Consider the following 25,724-nt stretch of genomic DNA (forward strand, 5'->3'; position numbering starts at 1 on the left):
GAAAGACCCCAGTCATCTCAGAAATCTCAGGTTAGGGCATCCTAAATTATTCAGTTCCTGCTGACCCCCTAGCAAATTGCAGATGCATGAACTTGTTTAGCCTAGTGGCCAGTCAAAACCTGTCATCAATCTGCAAAATCATGAACTAAATAGATGCTTTTTTTTTTCTCTGGTTTGGTTTGGTTTGAAGTCACTAACTTTTGGGGCTTCTGCAAAAGCACACTAACACAAATGACAAAAAGAGATATGATAGGAATAAACTTAGGGCACAGAGCACAGAGATATGTTAATCCAATCTATTGATGTCAGGGAAGTCTGCCAGAAGGAAATGACATTCAACCTGAGATGGATGGAGCCAGAGTGGCAGCTAGCTAATGACCTTGACCTCAGTGATGTAAAAGCTTTATAGGAAAGAAGGTATTCCTACCATATACATCAGAAATAACTGCAGATATTCAAGCCAAAAACCTTGAAATTGCCCTTGACTCTACTTTTACTTCTCACAGAAAATCCTCTGTAAATTCTGTCATTTTTACCTACAAATATATCTAGGATCCAGCCATTTTTCACCATCCCCACTACTACTCTGCAGATACAGAACACATACTCACCTGAATTAGCTCCTTATGTCCTATGGTCTCTGAGATAGGAAAGACTTCCTGCTTCCCTGTAGTCTACGTCCACCACAGAAACTAGAAAAAGTCAGCTAAACCACAAGTTAGATGTTGTCATTCCTCTGCTGAAAACCGTCTGTAGTGAGTTGAATTGTCCTGACCACCCCAGAAGGTATGTTCATATTCTAACCCCTGGAATCTGTGAATGTGACCTTATTTGAAAAAAAAAAATCTTTGAAGATGTAATTAAGGATCTTAAGATGAGATCATCTTGTATTATACAGATGGGCTCTAAATCCAGTGACAAGTGTCCTTATAAGATACAGAAGGAGAGGGTGCAGTGACACTGAGGAGAAGGCCACCAGAACACAGAGGCAAATATTGGAGTGACATAGTCCCAAGCCAAGAAATGCCTGGAGCCATGGGAGGACAATTGAGGTAAGGAGGAATTCTCCCTTAGAGCTCTCGGAGAGAGCACGGATCTACTAACACCCTGAGTTTGGACTTCTGCCCTCCAGAAGAACTATGGGAGAATACATTTCTGTGGTTTTAAGCCACTTAGTTTATAAGAATCTGTTATGGCAGATTCTTATATGTTAGGAAACTAACATATCTTCCAAAGGTTTCTTATCTCTTTCAGAGTAAAATATAACCGCTGAAGTCCTAAATTGGCTCACAAGGCCATGCCTGGACTCCCTGCCCCTACATCTGACCTCTCTGGTACCATATGGAGCCCTCTCCCTACTCTCAGGATGTGAGCCTCTCTGATCTTCTTACTGTTCCTCCATCACATAAGGTATACTGCCTTCTCAGAGCCTTTGTATTTATTGTTCCTTCTGTCTAGCATGGTCTTCCCCTGGATATTCTGCTTGTCTGACTCTTTCAGAATTTTCCCCAAAAATGTCTTTCATGTAGTGAAGACCTCCCTGAACACCCCATTAAAATTCCATCCCTTGCCCACTAATTTCCATCCTTTGCCCAGTCCTCTCCGTCTTCTCTGCCTTACTTTTCTCTACAAACCTCATCACCGTTGACTCAATATATGTTCTATTTATTCGTTTGTTTAGTGTCTTCCAAACTAAAATCTGAGCTCCATGAGAGAGACATCTTTGACTTTTCCTCACTGCTTTATGTGCAGTATTTAGGATAGATGCCCAGTGAATAACTGTTCATTTTAATAAATAATATGTTTATAATGTAAGGAAATTATTTATATGGAGAATCTGGAAACTGTTGACTTTCTCTACTTCTTCTGGGAAACAGTTCCAAATCTCTCTAGAATTCCTGTTAACGACTGAATTGAACTCATGCTGCTAATTCTCTGGAGTAAAAGAGCACAGATGTTCTAATTTTACAGGACAATGTCACTATTCTGTTATGGCAAGAGGATCATATACAATTTGTACTTTGAAGCCCCTTGGTTTTAACTTGTCACTTTACATTTGACTTCATGCTAGGCTCTAGAACTCTGAGTGAAATAGTAATGAGAGAATAGCAGCAGCACTAGCAACAGGTAATGCAACTTGAAATTTAGGGGCTTTTTAGAAGGTTCAAAGGGAAAAGGATGAAAAGGTGGATACGCATGTAAAGCGGTCTTGGGATGAGGGACAGAGAACCTGTGTCCTTTGCTGATTTTCTTTGATGGGATTTCAAAGAATGTAGGGCATATGCTTAGAGATTGATAGCTTCTAAGCCTCCATTACATATATGTGTGGAGTATAAACACACAGAGTTTGTACTAACCTTTATAGTTCATGCTTTCTATATAGGGGACTAAAAGCCCAACATCAAATGTATTTGGCAATTAAAATGAGTATGTATATATAGATAGATAGATAAATAATACGCATATATATGTACTTATTTCTCCAAAATAGATGAGACAATATAAATAAAGCATTATAAGGCATCTTTTGCACCATGCTCAGTCATCAGAAAAGGAAAATGGATAAAACAGAAAGCTTCAGAAGCTCCTGTCACCATATCCAGGCTATTTGGCTTTAGTATGCAACTTCAGAGATGTCTGCATAGCAACAAAAACTAGGACAATACTTCTGTCCTTTGAAAAGCAAGAAGAGAGCTGAAATGAAATTATAAGCAATCAGCAGGAACATAAATGAGAGGCTGTATTCCAGAAGTGGAATTAGTTCAACTAAACTAAAGTCTAACATAGTAAAGGAGTTTGCAGTGTTGTGGTATTTTAATTAGGGCTGGAGTTTGGGTTAGATTCAGATAAAAATCCTCAACTTCTTATCCCTGGCATACCAGCACTGCCTCAAACATCTTGGTTTGCAAAATTAGGCTGGGAATAGTGCCCAAACAGGATTTCTGAAAAGATTCTTGGGACTTTCTTTTTTGACTAAGGCTTGAAATTTCGCAAAGATTGCAAGAAACCCCCCTGCTTTTTTTTTTTTTTTTAATGTTTTGGCTAGAAGCTGGGAGTGAAATAACATAAAATGTTTATGTGTACCTGCAATAAAAGTTACCTACACTAGTTTATGTATAAAACAAAGTTTGAGTGAATTTTTTTTATTTCCTCAAGACACATACTACAGAAAAGCAGACTTAACTCTATGCTTCAGTTTGATGACAAAAGGTAATAAATGGAGAAGCATTTAAATAAAAATTCCAGTAAATCTGGAAATTGGTCATACATGATAATATGAGGAACTCAACGAGAATTAAAAAACACATTATAGCATTAAAAAATGTCCTGCAGTGTTGTTCTCTTAGTGCTTTGTAGTGAAAAGAAGTGGTTGAAATGTCTCTTCCATGCTTTTCTCACCTAGTAGAAAGTGGTCTGGGCAGGGGGATTTTAGATTTTTAAGTAAAATGACTTGGAAATACATGCAAATTTGTTACATAATTTCAAGAAAATGTTGTGACAAAAAGAGAAAAGTATACATCATTCAACAAAACGGTGTTGAGCACTTTGATTTTGAAAATACAATGGACAAAACAAACCCCAGGGAGGTTGCAGTGAAATAGTCTAATAGGGGATGCAGACATTAAAACAGAAAACAGCCATCATCTGTCTGCATATCTATCTATCTATCTACCTATCTATCTATCTATCTATCTATCCTGTATCTATCATTACCATCTATTTAATTATAGTCTGCAATATGTTTTATGATGAATTCAACCTGAGTACTCTGATATAAATGAGTTGGTGGCTGGAGAGTATATAGAAAGTGGCCAAGGAAGATTTAAGATTTAAGCAGAAACAGAAGAGTAAGAAAAAGTCACCATGTGAGATATGAGGAAAAGAACATTGCAGGAAGGGGAAACATTATGTGTGATACCTTGGTATGGGAAAATATTTGGCATACTTAGGAACAAAAAGAGGGCTGGGGTTGGAACTTAGAGAGGGAGGAAGGAAATGGCAGGAGGTGTAGTTGGAGAGGCAAGACTGTGGGAGCACTCAAGCATCCAGAGCCACAGTAAAGATTCTGACCTTTGTTCTAAATAGAATATAAAGACTTTAGAGGGGTTTGCATATTGCTTCAGGATGGGGCAGGGGTAGGGTGCCACAACTTTGTCGCATTTCCGTTTTTAGATGGCTCTCAGCTGCTGCGGAGGATGGCCTGGACTGAGGCACTAGTGAGAGTGGGGAAACCAATGAGGAGGTCACCACCATCAGAAAGATGGGGTACAAAGCGGGGTAGTAAGGGAAACAAACAGGAGTGGTAGAAGGTAGAAAAATAAAAGGACATGGTGATGGGCCATGAGGAAAAAGAAAGACTCAAGAATGACTTCTAAGTTTCTGGCTTTAGCAATGGGTAAATGATATAACTTTCAGAGTTGGGAAAGGATAGGTGAAGAACTAGATTGGAAGGAAATGAGAAGTTTTGTACACGTTATGCTTGCGAGACTCATGGTACCTCCAAGGGGAGATGTAAGGAACGTAAGTGGTTGGATATAGGAATCAGGTGCTTAGAGCAGCCTGGCCTAGCAATATAAATGAAGAAGTGTGATTATAATGAAGTACTCTCTCTGCTTAAACACCCCCAGTGGATTCCCACTGCTACAGCATGCAGTTCAAGGTCTTAAAATTGTTATTGAAGCCCTTCTACCATCTTACCTTTACAAACTTACATGATTTGTTATACACAGAATTATTTTCTGTATTCTAGTACAAGTTAAAATGTAAAGTGACAAATAAAAAGCAAGATGCTCAGTTCTGCATATGACCCTCGCCCTTCTACATGATAGTGTCCCCTGTGTATTCACACTTTGTTTTTACCTCAGTAATAACACTTAATAGATGACAACACCACTTATCTATTTATAGTTCTGTCTACTCTACTAGAAATTGCATTCATCAAGGACAAAATAGTTCTTATTAATCTCATTATACTCAAGGCCTAATACTCAGGGCCCAAAGTGCTTGACACATAGCACATGCTTAATAAATCTAACTGGTAATGCATATTAAACAGAGCAAATAATAATTAAATGTGCGTGGGGAGTGTTACAGACTTTGTGAGCTCAATTCTGGAGTACTGTTGAGTAGGGGCTGGGAATTCCATGAGAGAGTAAACTATCTGCCCAGATATGACATACTTGATCTTCTGTGCAGTGTTAAATGGGGGTATGTAGTAGGTCCTGTGTTTGGTAGTGATAGTTTTAAACTCTCCCGCCATGCTTGGTACTCAAGGGGGCAACTGAAGGGAGGAGATGTTATAAGGAAAAGAAACCCAAAATCCTTTTCTCCCCCTCGTAACTTAATCCTCACAATGCTGCCATTAATAGAACAAATAGATGCTATTTTCTTTCCACTTCTAAACATATTTAGGCTGCTCCTCAGAGATTTCTTTCCCTCTTCAAGTGTGTCTTGGAATTGAATCTTCAACTGATTCTATTTCTATAACAATACACTTTGGAGCCAAAGAGTACATTTTATGACATGTTGTGGCTGGGCTCCTCATTCTCTAGGGATGACCTGGCCTAGCCATGAGTACTCTCCCAGTAGAGCCTGGCTCTTCTTCAGGAGAAATTAAAAAGATCTCCAGAACCAGTGTGGTCTTTAGTTGGCAACAAGCTCAGGAACTCTGCAGCATCTAGTTTCTTAGGTCTAACCTATTTTGAATGGTATAGTAAGCCCCAGAAAACTCGGAAGTTTTAGAACTGCTTCATAATTCAGAATGTGAACAAGGCAATGTCTGGGAAGACCTGTGCATCAAAAGAAAAAAGGAAATGTGAAGGTGGCAGCTTGAGCTTATATTTTAAGAGGGTTTTCCTATTGTGTGGCAAGAGACAGAAACTGTAAGAGCCTGGAATAAAGGTTACAAATTCAAGTGCCATCAGAAGCCAAAAAAGCAAAGTGCAAGAGTGAAGCAGGCCTGGTATCAGACAACGGAGCCAGCATAGTGAACCATGGCCAACTGGAAAGTGCACGCCTGCCCTACTCGAACCGAAAATAGACACAGTAATTAAAACAAAACAAAACAAAACAAAACAATAAAAAACATGAGAGAGTGAGCCTTTAGGCATATACATCAGATCATGCTACTCTTCTGGTTACAACCCTTCAGTGCCCTCCCGTATCTCCCAGAGTAGAATGTAAGGCTCTTCCATTGCTTTGGAGGCCCTACTTGGACTGGCACTTCTCTGATCATACCTCTTACTATCCTTTTCGAATTCTAGCCATTCCAGCCCCTTGGCCTCCTCACTGCCTCTTGAATGCAATCAACATGTCCTGGTCTCAGGCTTCTCTGCTTCTTGCGTCCTCTGCCTGGAATAATCTTCCTCCAAACTGAACATACATTCCATCAGTTTTGCCAAGTGTCTACTAAAATGGTGCCTTGTTATAGATGCTGTCCCTGATAGCAATCTGCCTTTATCACTCTCAAGCTCCGTTACTCTGTATTATTTTTATTATATTTATCACAATCAGACATTTTATATTTCTGAAAACATTTGAAGCGAATATACAGTATTATTTCCATAGCCACATTTTCTTAAATATGAGTTTGTGTTTGTGTGTGTGTATTTTACCAGTGTACCTTGGTTTTTTCCTGATTAGATATTTCAATATATGTTACACTGAAAAAGATGGATATTGTGGGGTTTTAAGTCACAATTTTATTCTTTTCCTCAATTTTCTTTTAAACAGCCTCTTTTGAATTGCTTTTCCCTCCCACTGTACGAACTCTTGGACATATCTCCTTATATTCCAGGTCACTCTCTTTAAATAACACAATTATTTTCCAGGTTTTAAAGTCTAATTTAGCATACTCTCAAAGTTTCATTTGCTGCTCTATCTTAAACCTTCTTCTGAACCACCAGTTTGGGGCTGACTCGGCTGAGTCGACGGCAATGTGGAGAGGGTTATGGCTGGCTTCTTCATGCTTTCTCTGTCTTACCATTCTACCTCTTGTTTTCTTCCCCAGCAGCATTCTGTCCTGGCTCTTCAAGTGCCACTGTAAACTGAAAGAGGTGCCCTCTGGGTGTGGCAGATGCCCACATATTAACTATTTCACAGAGAACTTTTGTAGATTCTTCAGAAATGCTCTATCTGAGGGTTTCCTACTGGGCTATTCCTTAGCTCTGACTGAATGCCTAAAATGCCTCATTAGCTTCTGCATACAGTGGTACTTTCTCTCTGGATTTCCCTTTAGGTCCTTAAATTGACTCAAGACGAGCTTTCCTCTGTGGGTCTACTCGGCCCAGAAGAACATGTCTTTATTTTTGCCCTACACCCACCCATTCCCCCAACTCCTTCGGTGGAAGAGCAGCCATCTTTCTCCGAAGGCACTGCTACTCTTCCTGCTCTGCTAAGGCAACCTCTTCCTTTTAGACTTTTCCTCAAGCCTGTTCTCAATCTCGAGAAGAAACATGCCAGGTGTTTTGGATAGCTATTGAGAGCTTCCTTCATTTGGCCCATCTGCAACAATCTTCAAAGAAATCCTTTCCCTATAAATCTCTTGACTTACTTATATCTGCCCTCAAGGTATAGTCACTAAACCATCTTAAAATATCCTGCATAGATGTTCTAGCATCTGCTAATCTTAACCTTTGGAGCACTGAACAAAACTCTAGAAAAAAAGAGAATGTCATATGTAATATTCCACTGCACATATATTAAATGCATAATTTATATATTATATTTGCATCACATTAAAAAGTAGGCCTTTTTAATGGCATGGCAAAAGACCCACAACTCAAAGAAATGCAAAATGGATCATTAATCCTTAAAAATATCCCACAGAAATGAGTAGAATCCTGTGAAATATAAATGTATATATACTTTAATGGTGTTCATATATTTTATTTATACAAATGCAACACATAGATTTAATAGTTATTTAACATGAAGAAAGATCAATGGCAATATCTGCTAATATATCTGAAATTCCATTAGTGTGAGGGCATTATTCTAAGGGAAAAATACAGTGGAATGAGTTTAAGGCAATTCAGACAAGATTATCTGCAGATCTTTTCAACAATTTGTCTGTAATGACGCAGAATTTGTGAACAATATCAAAGAGAATAAAGGAGCCTTTATATTTTTGCAATAAATAACCTTTTATTCCCACCTCCCTTTAAAAACAAACAGAAACAATTTTAGAGAGAATGTTGGTGAAGCATTATGAAAGTAATGGAAAATGTGAAGGAGCTATTTCTGTGCCTCATTATACATCTTAAATTGCTGTTCCAGTATCCTAGATTTGCTTAAACAGTTAACTACTGCCAAACATAGCAGTAGTTGATTCTCTGAAAAAGAAAAAACTGATTGTACTGTCTGTTTGTGGAACATGGAACAAACCAATGCTGATGGATGCCCCAACAACATGCAGGCCCTGTCCAGACTGAGCCATATGCCTAGGTATGGGGGCACTGGGGAATCAGGACTGTGGACAGTTGAAGTTTGAATTTGCCAAACTTGGCAATGGAGTTAAACTGCCACCTTTATACAAAGCCTAGGACAAGGAAAATCAGGGCACCGAAATGCACAAACAATGTAAGCTGTAAGATAATACAGAATTTTTATTATCCTTTGAATGTCACTTCTACATAAGAAAGTAGCATTGTTCAGAAATGTGGGGCTATCTGAATCATCCAGGCCTTCTTCATCTTTTCCAGTTCTATTTGGGTTTTTAGAAGAGAATGTTGGGTATTGACATGGTTTGGCTGGGTCGCCACCCAAAACTCACCTTGAATGTAACTCTTACAATTCCCACATGTCATGGGAAGAACTTGGTGGGAGGTAATTGAATCATGGGGGCTGGTCTTTCTTGTGCCATTCTCATGATAGTGAATAAGTCTCATGAGATCTGATGGTTTTAAAAATGGGAGTCTCCCTGCACAAACACTCTTGTTTGCTGCCATGTGACATGTGCCTTTTACCTTCCACCATGATTGTGAGTCCTCCCCACCCATGTGGAACTGAACCGTAAGTCCATTAAACCTCTTTCTTTTGTAAATTGCTCAGTCTCTGGTATGTCTTTATCGGCAGTGCAAAAATGGACTAATACTGGTATAAAACCCACAACACCTCATTTTTTGAATAATTGTTTACCTAGCTGCTGGAAGAGTGGGGCAGAGGGCCAGCTTTGCCATCCAGGGTTTTGTTTATGAGATTGAGGCATTATAATGGGCTGAAGCCGTTAGCAACTTAATTATTTGAAACAGATTTTAATCTCAGAATTTGAAGTGATTCTAGAGAGAAGAAGCACACGCAAATTCAAATATCATGGCCAGTAATAATAAATAAATACATATGTTCTGTTTTTTTCTTGGATGGCCATTCCTTATAAATTCAAAATTAGGAAATTGGCTGAAGAAAATGAATTTCATATTTACTCATAGTTACTAGATATTTATATATCCCATATCCAGAAAAACGCAATACTAACATCAAATCTCTGAAATCAAAGTGAATTATAGAACATTTAAAGAAATGCATGAAGGAATGAAGATAAATATTACCTTTGCTTTAGTTTTCTCAATAGCTCTAACCACAGACAGTATTGGGTACTCTACACCAACCTGGAGACACCGTGGGAGCTCATGAGACCCCGAGGACAGAGATTATTGAATATTTAGACCTATGGGAACTGTAGCTCAGAAGCTTTAAGGAGAAAAGGCTACGTGCTTAGGGCTGCATACATGATGAGGCAAGGTCATCTCTATTTCTATCTGCTTCTCTGTCTTTTTCTCAATCCTCCAATTCCCACAATAGATCCCCAGTTTTATAGCTAAGTAGTCAAGAGGAGTCCAGCAGAATTGAGCTTCAGTTCTGCCTTCATTTCACATCTATATGATGGGGGGGAGTTTAATTTATCTTTCCAAATTTCAGATTTTTTTCATCAATTTTATCTGAATAATAACAGTATCTACCAACAGTGTTAATGACATGAGGTTTAAAATACATAGTGGATAGTATGACGTAGAGTAAGTATTCAACATATGTTAGCCATTGTGATTTTTTCTCTTATGCCACTCATGTTTGGTCTACAATGGCTTACCCAGCCATGAAGATTATATAACTTTTAGGCTTAGTTCTCCGTAGCTAACTAACTCAGTAATTTAGTTGCTCAATTCCAAATTCCCAAAGAAGGATGTTTTTGGGGGTTATGCCACAAGTCCTAAGACACTACCATGTCCGTGGAGTGACTGCCTTTTCATCAGGTATCCATCCCTGGCAGAAAGAGTTACACCTGGGGGAACGTAAGAGGAAATTTGGAATCAAGTGGTCCACAGTTCACACAGCAGGAGTTGTGGAAAGGCAGTTTACTTTAGGATGTATGTGTAGGCAGAGGAGGCAATGATAAAAATTCCTAGTAAACTGATTCCCTGTTTTACTGGTATAATATAGATGTAGTCTCAGTCAGTATTGACATATCATGTAAGTGATTTAGATCTCCAAATCTAGTTTAAGGATTTTCTGAATTTTCAGAGTTTTCTACTATTGTTCAAATATATCGGATAATTTTCAACTCTCCCCTTCCTTCCTTCTGATGATATGAGGTAGAGTCTGTATCTAAATATGAGAAGTAACTGGTTGTCAACATGACTGAATTGGTCAGTATTGTTTATCATGGCAGGTCCTCACAATCAATCCAGAAGTGCCATGATCCTTCTACAATCGGGATTGATTATTATGAAAGCCAGCTGTGGCTCATCTAGTTTATTGCAGATGGCCACAGCCTTTGATTCTACTGAGAAAAGTAATTTGTCACCAAAAACTCAAATGCCGCCTTCACAGTATTTTACTTTCAAAGACATAGGGAGGATAAATGACCATATGGAACTAAATGTGGATTTGTCAAACCTGTTACTGAGAGTCTTTTCTGTGTTGCAAGTGGGAAAATGGGGGCTCTTGGTTTCCAGTTCTAAAGCTTCTTTGCATAAACAAATGTCCGTGGATTTAACCGGACATAATTTTTGCTCCTTTGCCTTGCACACACATGACTTATGTCTGGGTTTGCAGCTTAAGAAGTTCATGTAACTCCCTATGAAAAGACAAATGTATCACTCCAGTCATAATAATAAAATATAATAATATATGAAGCTTCTAACAAATGGTTTTATTGTTGCACTTATTACTTTCCAATTTTGATAAGCATTTACGTTTCCATGCAAAATTACTTTATTCATTACAGTAATAAAGAAAGAAATAGATGAAATAGAAGTTTGATTTGAAAGTCTCTGTTTTGCTCAAGATAAGCTGGTAAAAGGACATTTGTTGAAGTTACTAAGGACCGTATTTTTAAAAGCTCACTGTTAATTTGAACCCTATCAAAGGTACCCACATATGTGCACCCATTTTTCCACATAAATCAGGAAAGATGAATAATTGAAGTGCTTTTGTGTTTTAAATTTTCATTAAATGTAACTCTATTGCTCATCCTAGGCCCCAGTCTTGTATCAAGTTTACTTTAGCAAAGTGAATTAAAGATATAATGGACTAAATAAAGCTTCCCATCAGGAAACCCATACAAACTGAGTAAAAAAAAAAAAGTTTAAGAAAAGTAATGGATTTCTTAGACTCCTCTAAATGTATTCTTTTATAATTTTTATGGGTATATTATTTTGGTCATCCAAAGAGCTGATCTTCACTACCTAAATGAAATCATATTGGTATTTGGTGTAACAGAATCCCAAAAGAATGAAAAGACACATTTCTTGGGAAGAATTCAAGAACTCTTGCTTAACAAATTGCTGCTGCCAAAACTTGAAAAAGAAAACAGAAAAGAAAATAAATGGCAGTAGATTTTTGTGAAACAAACCAAGTACTGAATTTTCAGTATGTTATTTGATAATTTAAAAAGCATATGTAAGTCACAAGTCACAATGCTGGGTAAATTATGTATATGGTGTTATTGTATTCATTCTACATTTTAATTTAAAAGGAAACATATCAGTTCGGATTTTATGGGTAGGCTAAAATGTTAGCCTCTAGGGAAGCTTGAGGAATTTATGTGGTTAGACAACCTTGGATTCTGAATCTTTCTACAACCATGTCCAGTCATCAAATAACTAGCGATTTCCTTTATTGCTTGTCCTTCACCTACAAAAAGAAGGAAGTGATGATGTTTATCAGAAACTTCTGTAGCAGATGGAAGAGCAGCAAAGATCAATAGGTTAATATTTATAAACTACAATTGAGGTGATAAAAAGTCTGTGAATGCATAAAATAAACATTATACTAATGATAGACTATTGATCATAAAAAATTACTTTGCTCCAGGATAATACCTTTCATTTGTTCTGTAGATTGCACGCATGTTAGTCTCAGCTAGATACTAGGTAATAGTAATAATGATCATTTAATAACCCCAAGACTGATGTGGAGAGCAGAGGTCTCAGTATACTTTCTAAAGAAATTTTTTTATTATTATTAAAGTTTTGCATCTGAGACATGAAAAAATGAAAACTTTTATAATGCTCTCCTAAAGCTAAGCATTCGCTGAGACATCATAATGCACCCTCCTGTTCTAGCTTTGCACTTAGAAATTTTATAAATAAAAATTTGAAAATAATTTACATTTTGTTGAGCATTTTTAACTTTTTCAAAGGATTTTCTATATTTATTTATCATTTGCTACTTATGACAACCAAATGAAATATGTGAATATACAGATGCTTCTTGACTTACAACAGGATTATGTCCCAGCAAACTCATTTTAAAGTCATAGTGGATTGATCCTAAATTGAGGACCATCTGTACACGAAGTTCAGAGAATTACTATTCCTCATTTTAATTGATGATATTAACATTCTTCTAGTCATCTAGATTCATAACCTCAGTTTAATCTACTTTTACCTCCTTGCTCACTGCCTTGAAATCAATTTTCAGTCTCGTATATTTCTAGATCAAAATATCTCTTGCACCTGTCTTTCTATTTGCCTACTGCCTGGCTTAGGTCTCACTTTTAAGAAATCTGTATCATTGTTCTAATCCTCCAACTGGCCTTCCCACCACTGTTTCTGTCTTTCTTAATCCATTCTTCATTTTATTTATTTATTTTTTGAGACAGGGTCTCACTCTGTTGCCCAGGCTGGAGTGCAGTGGTGCTGTCATGGCTCACTGCAGCCTCGACCTCCCAGGCTCAGGCAATCCTCCTGCCTCAGCCTCCCACGTAGCTGGGACTACACACACATGCCACCATGCCTGGCTATTTTTTTAATTTTAATTTTAATTTTTTTTGTGTGTGTAGAAATGGCATTTCACTTTGTTGCCCAGGATGGTCTCGAACTTCTGTGTTCAAGTGATCCTCCTGCCTCGACCTGCCAGAGTGTTGGGATTACAGGCGTGAATCACCACAGGCAGCTACAAATACATATTTTTTTAAAGTAAATTTTAAATTTCAGATTAGTTTCATTTTTACAGAAAAAATATGAAGACAGTACAGAGAATTTCCTTACATCCAGTTTTTCCTGTTATTAACATCTTACTGTGATACATGACTGTGAGTTAAAGTTTGTAGTTTATTCAGTTTTCATTATTTTTTTACCGAATGTCTTTTTCTATCCAGGATACCACATTCCGTCCAGTTTTTGTGTCTCCTTAGAGTACTCTTGGTTCTGACAGTTTCTCTGAAGTTCTTTGTTTTTGATAACCTTGACAGTTAATTTAATACCTGGTGGAGACAAATAGTATGAAAGAAAACAAGGCTGGATAAAAAGAGAGGGAGGAAAAGGGGCTGCTACTTCAGATGTGATGGTTAAGCAAGTCATTTTTTGAGGAGACAGCATTTGAACTAGTACTGGAATGTATTGAGAGGTCAAGCCAGGAAACTATCTATGAAAAGAAATTTCTTGGCCCAGGAAACACCAATAAAGAGGGCCTGAAGTGGGGCTCTGGTGGGTTTAGTAAGTATAATAAGAAAGCTACTATGGATGTAATTAAGTGGCTGTCAGAAAGAGTGATAGATACTGAGGTCAGAGTGGCAGTCATGGGGATCATGTGGAAAAGGTCTTTGGTTTTATTCCGAATGTAATGGAAAGTCCATGGAGCATTTTGAGGAGATTCATATATATGTTTTCTTTGTTTATTTGTTTGCTTTGTTTTTTGAGACACAGTCTCACTCTGTGCCCCGGCTGCAGTGCAGTGGTGGGATCATAGCTAACCACAGCCTTGACCTCCTGAGCTCAAGTGATCCTCCTATCTCAGTCTCCTGAGTAGCTGGGATCACAGACATATGCCGCCATGCTCAGCTAATTTACTATTTTTTATTTTTTGCAGAGACAAGCTTTCGCTATGTTGCACAGGTTAGTCTTGAACTCCTGGGCTCAAGTGATCCCCCATCTCTGCCACCAAATTACTGGGGGTGAGCTATCATGCTTGAATATATATAAATATACACACATATATATATACACACATATATACATATGTACACATATACATATATACGTATATACATATATACATATATACACATATACATATATACATATACACATATATAAATATATATACATATATACATATATACATATATACACATATATATGCACATATATACATACACACATATACATATATAACACACTATATATATGTGTGGGTATATATATAAGTGTGTGTGTATGTGTATATATATTTACTTATTTTTTGAGACAGTGTCACTCTGTCACCCAGGCTGGAATGCAGTCGTGTGAGCTCGGCTCACTGCAACCTCCACCTCCTAGGTTCAAGCTATTCTCCTGCCTCAGTCTCATGAGTAGCTGTGATTACAGGCGTGTGCCACCACACCCAGCTAATTTTTGTATTTTTAGGAGAGGTGAGGTTTCACCGTGTTGGCCAGGCTGGTCTCAAACTCCTGACCTCAAGTGATCCTCCCACGTTGGCTTCCCAAAGTGTTGGGATTACAGGCATGAGGCACTGCACCCAACCTGATACATATATTTTTAAAATAGCAAAAGTATATACATAATTTTGCATCATATTATTATTATAATATTTTTAATTATTAGCCACATACCATAACCTAGAGCTGATCTGGACTACTAACCCAATCATGTTCTGGGATCCTCAATCTCTGGCTCATATTAATGTTCTCTTTGCAGGACATGTTTCTGTCATTTCTCTTTGTCAGAGTTCTACTCAGTCTCAAGATCCATCTCAAACATCACCACTTTTAGGAAATCTTTTCCAATCCTTCTGTCTCGGATGCATTCTTTCTCATGTATGATATCTTGGGGAAAATGACTATGTAGAGATATAGCATTTGGAATTGGATGGGCTTGTGTATGAATCTAGTCTTCTACAAATTATTAGGTTACTCTGAGTCTGAGTTTTTATATGCAAAATGGAGATATTTTGTTACCTTATGAGGTTGCCTTCTGGGATACATTGGACGCTGAATAAACACTATTCAGAGTAAATTCTTTAAAATTTTGTGATGACATTTACCCAATCCCTCCTTTGATAATAGGTGTTAATATTTTCATATACTTAAAATTTTATCTAGCACCTATTATGTGTAACTGCTTTCTCAAATGCTAAGGGTAAGAACAGGAGGTTAAAAGAAGAATAAGGTTATGATGGAGTCCCTGCATTCCAAGGAGCTTTTACTTGGGTGAGAGACGAGGCATGTACACATATATTACAAGAGAGTAAATGCAAGGAGGAGAAACCTGCAGAACATGGGTTTAGAGTGGAAAGGATCATCCCCAAGTTTCTGAAAATGGAACACTGGTATAGGTGTTTACATCTGTGCTACCATCAAAATCCATCTGGAATCACTGTCTCTCCCCTGCATAATTCCTTAATTGTAGCAAGTGCTCAATAAATGTTAATTGAAATTCTTAACTTTATAAATGAGGACACAGGCACAGATTGTTAAGATGTGGCATGCCCAGACTCGTAACACCACCTAGAAAAGCTGGGCTAGGAAGTAGCTTTGCCGAGTCCTGGCCTGTGAGTCACTCTCAGTTCTTCTGTCAGAAAGCCAAAGGGCTCCCTATAGTGGCAAAGTTACTCAGAAGATTCCCTTAGCAGGAACTTAATCAGATCTGTGGGCCGTAAGAACTTCTTCATAGATAAGTGACATAAAAACATAGATAATACGACTATGAGAAAACTCAAACCAGGCCAGGTGCAGTGGCTCATGCCTGTGATTCCTGTGCCTTAGGGGGGTCACTTGAGGCCAGGAGTTCAAGACCAGCCTGGAAAACCTAGCAAGACCCTGTCTCTAAACAAAACAAAACAAAACAAAAAAATTAAGAAATTAAAAAAAAAACAAAAAACTAAAACTACTTCTGAATATGTAGTTTGAGAAAAGCTAGCCAGTTATTTTCCTAAATCTCGATACACAGTGTAAAAATGAGGCATGATAAGTAACATTTGATAATGACCCAGCTTTATAACAACTGAAAATTCCTCCTAAATTTTTGCCTGATTTTCACGAACATCAACCAGTTAGCAGTCAATTATTGAGTGCCTTTGCTAGCACATGCTAATACTAGGTGCTTCCTTCTGAAGCATGTTTGTTGAACAAAGTAATCATTTAGGTTATGATGGTATTTTTACCTGCCTCAAAGAAACTGTCAACAGAAGGAAGCCCACCACCGTGGCATAAATACCTAACAATGTCCTGTATTGAGAATGGCCTGTCACTATCACAGCTAATCATGGAGGGGGGGGGGGATTTACCACATACAAAGTGCTTTTGTATTGACTTCTTAATTTGTTCTTTACAATAACACTGAGGTAGCTTTTTCTGTTATCTTTTGTTTTAAAGATGGGGAAACAGAGGCCAAGTGGTTTTTTGAAGATAGCTAATTGCACAGGATTTGAACTTATATAACCTAACACCAAAGCCCAAACTCTTTAACAAGAAGTTAAAAAAAATACTAAAATGAAATAACAAATATTGGTGCATGAACACATAGAATAAATATGTTTACCCATATATAAAACCGAGTATAAAATGAGCCAATCCTGACAGAAAATTCATGATGAGGCTAGGAAAGAGAGTGCTTGTGATCCTTTCTGGCTTCAGTGTTATCTGTTCAAGGAACTTGACAGAAAAGCCCTGTGCAGTCATTGCTTCTCTTGTTTTCTAATAGCAGAGTGAGGTGGCTTAGTTATAAAGGTCTTGAGATGGCTCAAATGCAGTCCTCTGATCATTGGTGATGGATGGGGTCAGATAGCAAACAAGACAAAGCTTGGCTTCAACACTAATATTTACTATCCAAATTCATCATTCATATAGAAGTACGTCTGTATCCTGTCTTAAATCTCAGAAGCTCAAGGTCCTCATGTTGTCTTCCAGAAGGCCAACCCCTCTGGAGTCTCACTAGGCTTTGTCCTGCAATCCAAATGCCTGAAATACTTTGATCCTTTTATCTCCTCAAGAAAGCAGCCCCTTGGTGCCATCCCAGAAAGATCTTTGGAGGAAAGCAAGCTCATGAAAAAATTCAGGCCACTAGTTGAGTGACCGTTAATTTTTATTCTTTACTTTCATATTGAAGGAGATTCTCCTCTTTATTCATTAGTTCATCCATTCTTTTGCTCAATAACTGTTTAGCAGCCAGTTATGCACCAGGCATTGTGCTAATTTCTGTAGGTAAAGTAGTGAACAGGGGAGACCTGGATCTTGACTTCATGAACTTTTATTCTAGCAGTGGAAGCCTATTAAATAACTACTTTTGTGACAAATTAAATATAATTATAATTAATGTAATGATAGACAAGTACAAGGTATTATGAACATGTATAATCTTCCTGAGTCTGGGGGTTTAGAGAAGGTTTCTTGAAGAAATGATTTGTAAGCTGAGATCTGAAGATGAATAGAAATTTGTAAGATAAAACAATTATTGATTACACAATGAGAAAGTACAGAAATAGACTTAGTAAGAAACTTGAAGATAACTTGCACACAAAGTCTGAACCCAAGGAATTTTAAATATAAAAGGAAAGATTAGATTTATCTATAAATGTAGTTGAAGATGGTATTATGAGAAAAGTATAACAAAGTTTTATGGGAATTCAGAGGGAAAATGAAGATATTTTCAGCTTGGAAGTACAAAGGTGGAATTTGATGTAGGCTTTAAGTGATAGTGTAGTGGATACTGTGTTGTACCACACAAATCTCCCTTTGAAGTACTCCCTTTGAGTATGATTGAGATATTCATTCTCTGAGATCCTGTGAGCGTAAGATGATAAGGGCTCCATAATGGCTTTTTTGACATAAAAGAACATGCCACCTCCAAGCTTATGCCTCCCCTCAGAGGTAGCCCTCATCCAGTTAATGTGGCAATACAAAGATCCGGCCCTTGGTCTTTATTTAGGTTACCTCTGAAGGATCATCTCAGCTTCAGAGGTTCCAATGGGATGAGCTAAGGCTACACTTACAATTATATCACATTTTAATTTTCTCCAATCCTTCTCCCCTTGCTTTACTCAGAGTTGTTTCTAACAGCACTGCCCAATAAGCCTTTGCACACAAATCTCATTCTCAGTATCTGTTTACTGGGAGAGCTCAACTTGAACTAGTTGGTACTGGGAGTGGTGTTAGGAGGAAGACCATAAAACAGAATTTTGGAGCTGGACAAATCAGCTGACTATGACCATCACTGTTAGTGGTTGGAGTGTGGCTAGCTCTTGACATGCCATAGCAAGGCAATGATAAAACTTCCACCAGTGGGGAATTGGACTTAGAATAGGATGCTGATGGAAGGAATGTACTGCTGGGAGCAGTGTCTCAGGTGTTTGAGATGTTTGAGGAAAATTGTAATTATAAGAGTCATGGTGTGCCAGGTGTGGTGGCTCATGCCTGTAATCCCAGCACTTGAGAAGGCCAAGGTGGGAGGATCACTTGAGGTCAGGAGTTCGAGACCAGCCTGGGCAACATGTTGAAACCTCCTCTCTACCAAAAAAATACAAAAATTAGCTGGACATGGTGGTACCCACCTGTAATCCCAACTACTCAGGAGGCTGAGGTGGGAGAATCACTTGACCTTAGGAGGCAATTAGAGCTGAGATTGCACCATCATATTACAGCCTAGGCAACAGAGTGAGACCCTGTCTCAAAAAAAAAAAAAAAAAAAGTAATGTCATTGGATGGCTGTTGCTGAGGGGGAACCTCTGTACACTGCAGATAGTCAATGGAAGGCTGAGATTAATTACCAATTACAAGCTACGTGTGAAAACCAGAGGGCCTACTGGATAACATAAAAAGGATTTTTGTCTTCTATGGTTGGAAAGCAGATGTCAACCCAGTGCTTAATCATCCGAGTAACAAATCTCCAGAGGAAGTTGAATTTTCCATCTTAGCAAGCCTGCCATGTCCAGGTGAGAAATGGGTTAAGGACATCTAAGTTTATGTGTTAAAATTCTCAAATCTTTAGATACTCTGAACTTGCTGGGATTGCAGAAGTGGCCTACCCTTCCTGGTTAAATGCTACTGCTTAAAGATGATACAGATACAGAACATCTGTATTTAATCCTACCTTAACTCCTCATCACCAGATGACAAAATAAGTTAAATCACAACAAGAAATCAGGCAGATAAGTGCCAAACCTACTAAGAGGGGGAAATAACAGTGCCCTACCAATAGTTGGAATAGTAGGATCCCAAGATAATAGGCACTTTAGAAGCAAGGTAAGATGTGATGAAGGTGAGTTTGGAGTGGCAACCAGGATGCAGGGAAATGTTGATCTGCTGAGAGCAATGGAGATAATTAATAGAATATCTTATTTCTAGGTAAATGGGGAACCATCAAGTGTATTGCTTGTCTATATAGTTTTTAAAAAACAGGAGGCCAAGGGTGACTACCATAAATAAATAATATTTGTATTTCTATAACTGAGACTATTTTCATACCTGAAATCATTATTGACTAAAGAATAAGTTCCAGGACTTAAGACCTTGCAACATTACAGCAAGAAAATACACCAACTGTTCCCCTAGTTCTTCCTGCTAAGGTACTTCTCGGCCATTCTAAATTGGGAAAAGGGGATGGCTCAGACATTTTTGAGGACTGTTGGATACAGAGTTTCGGTTGATCTTGATATCAAGGGTAGAGCATTAGAGTGGACATGTATACAGTCCAAGAAGAGACATATTTGGTATCTGGTAAAATCCTTACATTGGTTTCTTCACCCAGTGAGAAAGAGCTGTCTCAGGGAAAGCCGAGCAGCAGCCTTTGAAAGTGCTCCCCTCAAAATTCAGTCAAGATAGTTAATCAAGAACAATACTGCATCCCGAAAAAAAAATGACAGATATTAGTACCATTATTAAAGACTGGAAGGATGCAGGATAGATGGTCCCCATAATATCTTCTGTTTAATTCACCAGCCTATAGAAACACAGATGGTACGTAGATGATTACAGTCGACTTCTGCTGACTCAACCAAGGAGTAGCACCAGTTGAAGCTGTAATGCCGTACATGCTGTCTTTGCTTAAAAGATTAATAAGGCTTCATGCACATGGTATGTTACCACTGAGTTGAAGCGTGCAGTCTTTTCCATCTTCATCAAGAAGGAGGACTCTAAAAAAGTGAGTTATTATAAGGTAGAAAAGAATGTACATTTATTGTTTTGCTCCATATCTTGTGCTATCAAAAGATAATCAGAAGGTATCTGGACCTTATATACATGCCACATATATCTCATTGGACTACTATATTGATGATGTTGTTAATCAGACCAGATGAGCAAAAAGTAGCATGTACACTGAAGGCCTTAGTACGTATGTGTACTCCAAAGGGTTGAAGATAAAAATCTTCAAAGATTCAAGGACCTGACTAATCAGTGTCATTTTTAGGAGTCTAGTGCATGCCGGAACATCACTTCCAAAGTAAAGGACAAATCATTGCAACTTATACTTCTACAACTAAGAAGTAAATATAGTGTTTAGTAGGCTTCTTAGGTTCTGGAAGCATCATATTCCACATTAAGAATTATTGTTATGGCCGGGCATGGTGGCTCATGCCTGTAATCCCAGCACTTTGTGAGGCCGAGGCAGGTGGATCACCTGAGACCAGCCTAACCAACATGGAGAAACCCCGTCTCTACTAACAACACAAGATTAGCAGGGTGAGGTGGCCCATGCCTGTAATTCTAGCTACTTGGGAGGCTGAGGCAGGAGAATCACTTGAACCTGGGAGGCAGAGGTTGCACTGAGCCAAGATCATGACATTGCACTCCACCCTGGGCAACAAGAGTCTCAAAAAAAAAAAAAAAAAGAAAAGAAAAGAAAAAGAAAAAGAATTATTGCTCCAACCCTGTTTCCTGACTGGCACAGAACAAAAGGCTGCCACCTTTAAGAAATATGTTCTTGTATAATCCAGGGTACAATTCAAGGCACCTTGCCACTTGGGCTATACAATACTTTATGGTATTACAGGTAACTATGGTGGGTAAAACCGTAAAAAGAGTATTTGCAACATAGATATGGAGCCTGTCATGCCCTTGGCAGTACAGAGTTATACACTATTGAAATAAACAGCTACTTTATTATCTTCTTTATCTCAGTATGTCACTGAGTTCTGGTAGACATGGAGAATCTAACTGTGAAACAGCAAATGTCATGGGGCCAGAGACGCCCACTGTGAGTTGTGTTCTGGCAGACTCACTGAATCATAAGATGGGGCCAGCCCAGCCACAGACCATCATGAGATGGAAATGGTTCATCTGAGATGGATTGTGAGTAGAACCATAAAGTACAAGGAAGAGGCTTGAGCAGGTTGCTCAGGACACCATGCTCTGGCATATCGTGTTGCACTGGAATCTTTCCCTTAGCTCACACCTATGGCCACACAAAGGAGTGTCCCTTATGACTAGGTGATGGAAGAGTAAAAAGGTTGAATGTGTTTTACAGGTGGGTTAGCTTGGAACATGGGTATAGATACACTAGAGCTCAGGAATTGCCTTAACCAAGTGTAATAAGGAGAAATTCCTCTGTTAAGCATAGTTTTGTTGACTATACCTAGTCAAGCACTTTGTGTGGAAACAGAAGTGGCCCAAACTAAGACATGTATGGGCTCCTGGACACTGTCAAGTGGTTACGCTTGTTGGTTAGGTGAATAAAAATGACAAAGAACGAAATATGCAGATAAGGATGCCTAGAGAAGAGGCACATGAATAGACCTATGGGAGTGTGCACAGTGGGGCAAACTTTGCATTGCATGTAATTTCCACCAGAGAGCACTCATTATGGAAAAGTTACTAAACACTCAAGTAGACAGATCACTCATACAGTTGATATCAGTCAGCCTTTGTTATCAACCACCTGAGTTCTGGCAAAAGGGACTTATGAACAGAGTAGTTATGGTGGAGTGTAGGAGCTCCAATGTATGACTATTTCCTTACCAAGACTGATCTTGCTAATATTGTTACCTAAAGTTCATCATGTCAGCATACAAACCAATGATGAGCCCCTGATATGTCATCAGCTCTCGAGGAGACCAACTACCAACTTGGTGGCAAGATGTTTTCACTGGATTCCTCCTACTCTGGAAAGGGCAGTGATTGATTTTGATGGAAATCATCATATATTCCTGGTACGAGTTTCCACTTGTGGCTTATAGAGTCTCAGCTAGGACCGCTGCCTGACAGTGTTTGATCCACCAGCGTAGAATCTTGCCTAGCATTTTCTTGGATTAAAGAAGCCACTTTATAGCCATGGAGGTATGATGGCAGGTGCGTGATCATGGGATACACTGGTTCTGTCACATACTGCACCCCCCAGTGGTTGTTGGTTGAATAGTCTCTTGAAGGTACAAGTGAGATGCTAATTTGTGTGTATAGGTGCTGGCCCATGGAATGCAATACTCAAATAAATGACTGTAATAGGATGCTATATCCTTAGTGGGTAGAATTCATGAGTCTGGAAATATGGGGTAGAAATAGAGGAGGCCTCACTTACCATCATTTCCAGTAACCCACTTGCGGAATTTGTGCTTCCTACATTTGTAACTCTAGGTTTTGTACATCTAGAAATGTTCTTAGATGAGGAACAGTGACCCCAAGGGATATATCGTGAGTTCCATTAAACTATGTTATGGATCCCACCCAGTCATATCAGATTCTTTTGACAAGACACCAATAGGCAAGGAGAGCAATAGTGACCCTGGTAGGCTAATTGAACCTTATAAGCAGGAAAAGATAGGGATGCTGTTACACACTGGGGGCCCAGAAGAACACAGTGGGCACCCAGGTGAGACACTGGGGTATTTCTTGGTACTGTCTTATACAATTTGATGGTAAAAGGAAACATACAGCAGCCATGATCTGAGAAATTTATGGTGACCCGGGGATCGGAATCCTCAGAAATTAGGATCTAATTTTCCCTACATTATAAACTATTTACAGCAGCAGAGGTATTAGACTAGGGTTAGGGGAATCAAAAATGGATAGTGGAGGAAAGACAATGAGTATCAGCTATAGTCTTCAGCTGTACTTTGTCGCACAACTTTCCTCTCCTGAGTGGCCCCAGGGAAAGAGACCAGCCAGAATTCTGGCATTTTTCCTATGTGGGTGCTCCTACTTTATGAAACAAGTGGTTTGAGTGGCACAAGGGATTGGCTGAAGTGGATGTGTTGTACTTTGCAGGTCTGCTTTCAGAACCTGCCAATTTGAGCTACATGTGACTGTTCATAGCTTTCTTCATCTCTCTCTTACCTCCAGTTGAAGAAAGACGGCTTGCCAAAAGTTATATTCCATTTCCGGGGCAGACAGCCTCCAATGACTGGTCAATGCAGAGGTACGCAGACCCGTCTGACGGCTTTACCTGGATTGGAGGCATCTCTGAAAAGTTTTCTAAGCTTCAGAGCTCTCAGCAGAATCAGTAGAGTCCACTGTTGCAATTTTATCTGAGTTCGACTTCAACGTCTTCCTTCTCAAACAATCCTGTTTTGTTTTGTCTGGGCTAACTGTCTCTTATGGTGTGAAAGTTTGTGTCCCCTCCAAATTCATGTGTTGAAATCCTAACCCCCAAGGTGAGGGTATTAGGAGGTAGGGTCTTTTAGGGGTGATTAGATCATGAAGGCAGATCCACTCTGCCCTTCTTACCAAGTGAGGATACAGCTGGAAGGCTTCATCTACAAACCGGGAAACGGGCCCTCACCAGACACTGCACCTGCTGGCACCTTGATCTTAACCTTTTCAGCTTCCAGGACTGTGAGAAATAAATTTATGTTGTTTATAAAAGCTATCCAGATTTTAATATTTTGTTATAGCAGCCTGAGCAGACTAATATACTCTCTTAGTTCCACTCTAGAGAGCACTACCCAATTAAACCCTGTGTACATGCTTCAGAGTCTAGGAGTCTTAGGAAACCTGTTGTATGACACCTGAGTAGGAGGAACATATATTTTCTGTTAAGAAAACAGCTTGTGTAAAGTCACAGAGGCAGATAGGTATGAACATTTGGTAACATTGTTGAAGTTTAGAAAGTATTGGGGAACACGCTCGGAAGAATGATTGAAGCCAGATAAGAAAACATCATTAACGTCAGGATGATTGCCTCGAATGCCTAATTTAATAGGCAATGTCAAACCTTCATGGCTTTTAGAGTAGGCAACAAAAATGATCCGAACTTTCCTGTAGGACTATTGAACAATGTGTAAAATGCACTGAAATGGAAAGAGTTCACATCGAAGAACCACTGGAAGAATTACCTCAAATTTCCTAATGGAGGAATCATATCATTGTTTCTGGCAACAGTGGCAACAATGGAAAGGGTAAGAAGAGTTCTGAGTCAAGAAGAGTATAGAGGTTAAAAAAAAAATTAAAAAACCACACACACACACACACACAACAAATTAGCAAAATTTCTGGAAGTTTGAGGGAGATATTTTTGTGGCCATTACAGAATTCTTTAGAGGAACCAGAAAGTTCCAGTTGCCTGGGTTTCCCAGGAGGTGTTATTCTAGAAATCTTCAAAAGGCAGGAGGAACCTTCTTGGTAAGCAGTTTCCTATTATAATCTTTTCAGCTGACTGCAGAAATGTCTCCTAATCTCTTTCCCGATCACTGTGTACCCATTTTCTCCTTAGATTCATCCTGTCCCATTCATTTATGGTTTTGTTCTCTTGGGGATTAACTAGGCCAAAGAGGTGCTTCTCAATGCCACAAACCAGGGCACTCATTATATAGGCTCCGTTTAAGAGCAAAGTTTCTTAATGACCCTAAGCTTTGACTTATTCTTATAATAGTATTACTTAAACACGTTTAAACATAGTAGGTATAAACTGTGTGCTTATTGGCTTTATATAATTATGTATAAGAAAAACCATTTTACAAGTTCAAGTCAATAAAAACTACAAAACTAATAAAATTTAAATTAGGATCATTAATTTAATGGACAGATGAAGTTGTTTTGTCGAAATCAAATTGCTGTTCACCACATAAATGACAATCAGGCTGTTTTCAGTTTTTACGCCAGAGTTATCTTATCACTTGCTATGACAATTCTCTCAGAATTTTCTACAGTCAAACTATAGAGAAATCTTCATCAGGATTTCAAATGATATTGGTTATGCTTTACTTAGCAGGTACACTTCGTTTATCTAAGAAATACACTTCTCATTAGCCTTAGACAATAAAGGGGTACAGCTTGATCCAGTGATAACCTGAACCTAGATGTGTATTGTGAGCCAGAAGTGAGTTATATATAGTATTTGGTTCATGAGTTGTTATCCAGA

The sequence above is a fragment of the Pongo abelii genome, chromosome 1 (genome assembly GCF_028885655.2).
Source record: "Pongo abelii isolate AG06213 chromosome 1, NHGRI_mPonAbe1-v2.0_pri, whole genome shotgun sequence".
Classification (NCBI taxonomy): Eukaryota; Metazoa; Chordata; class Mammalia; order Primates; family Hominidae; genus Pongo; species Pongo abelii.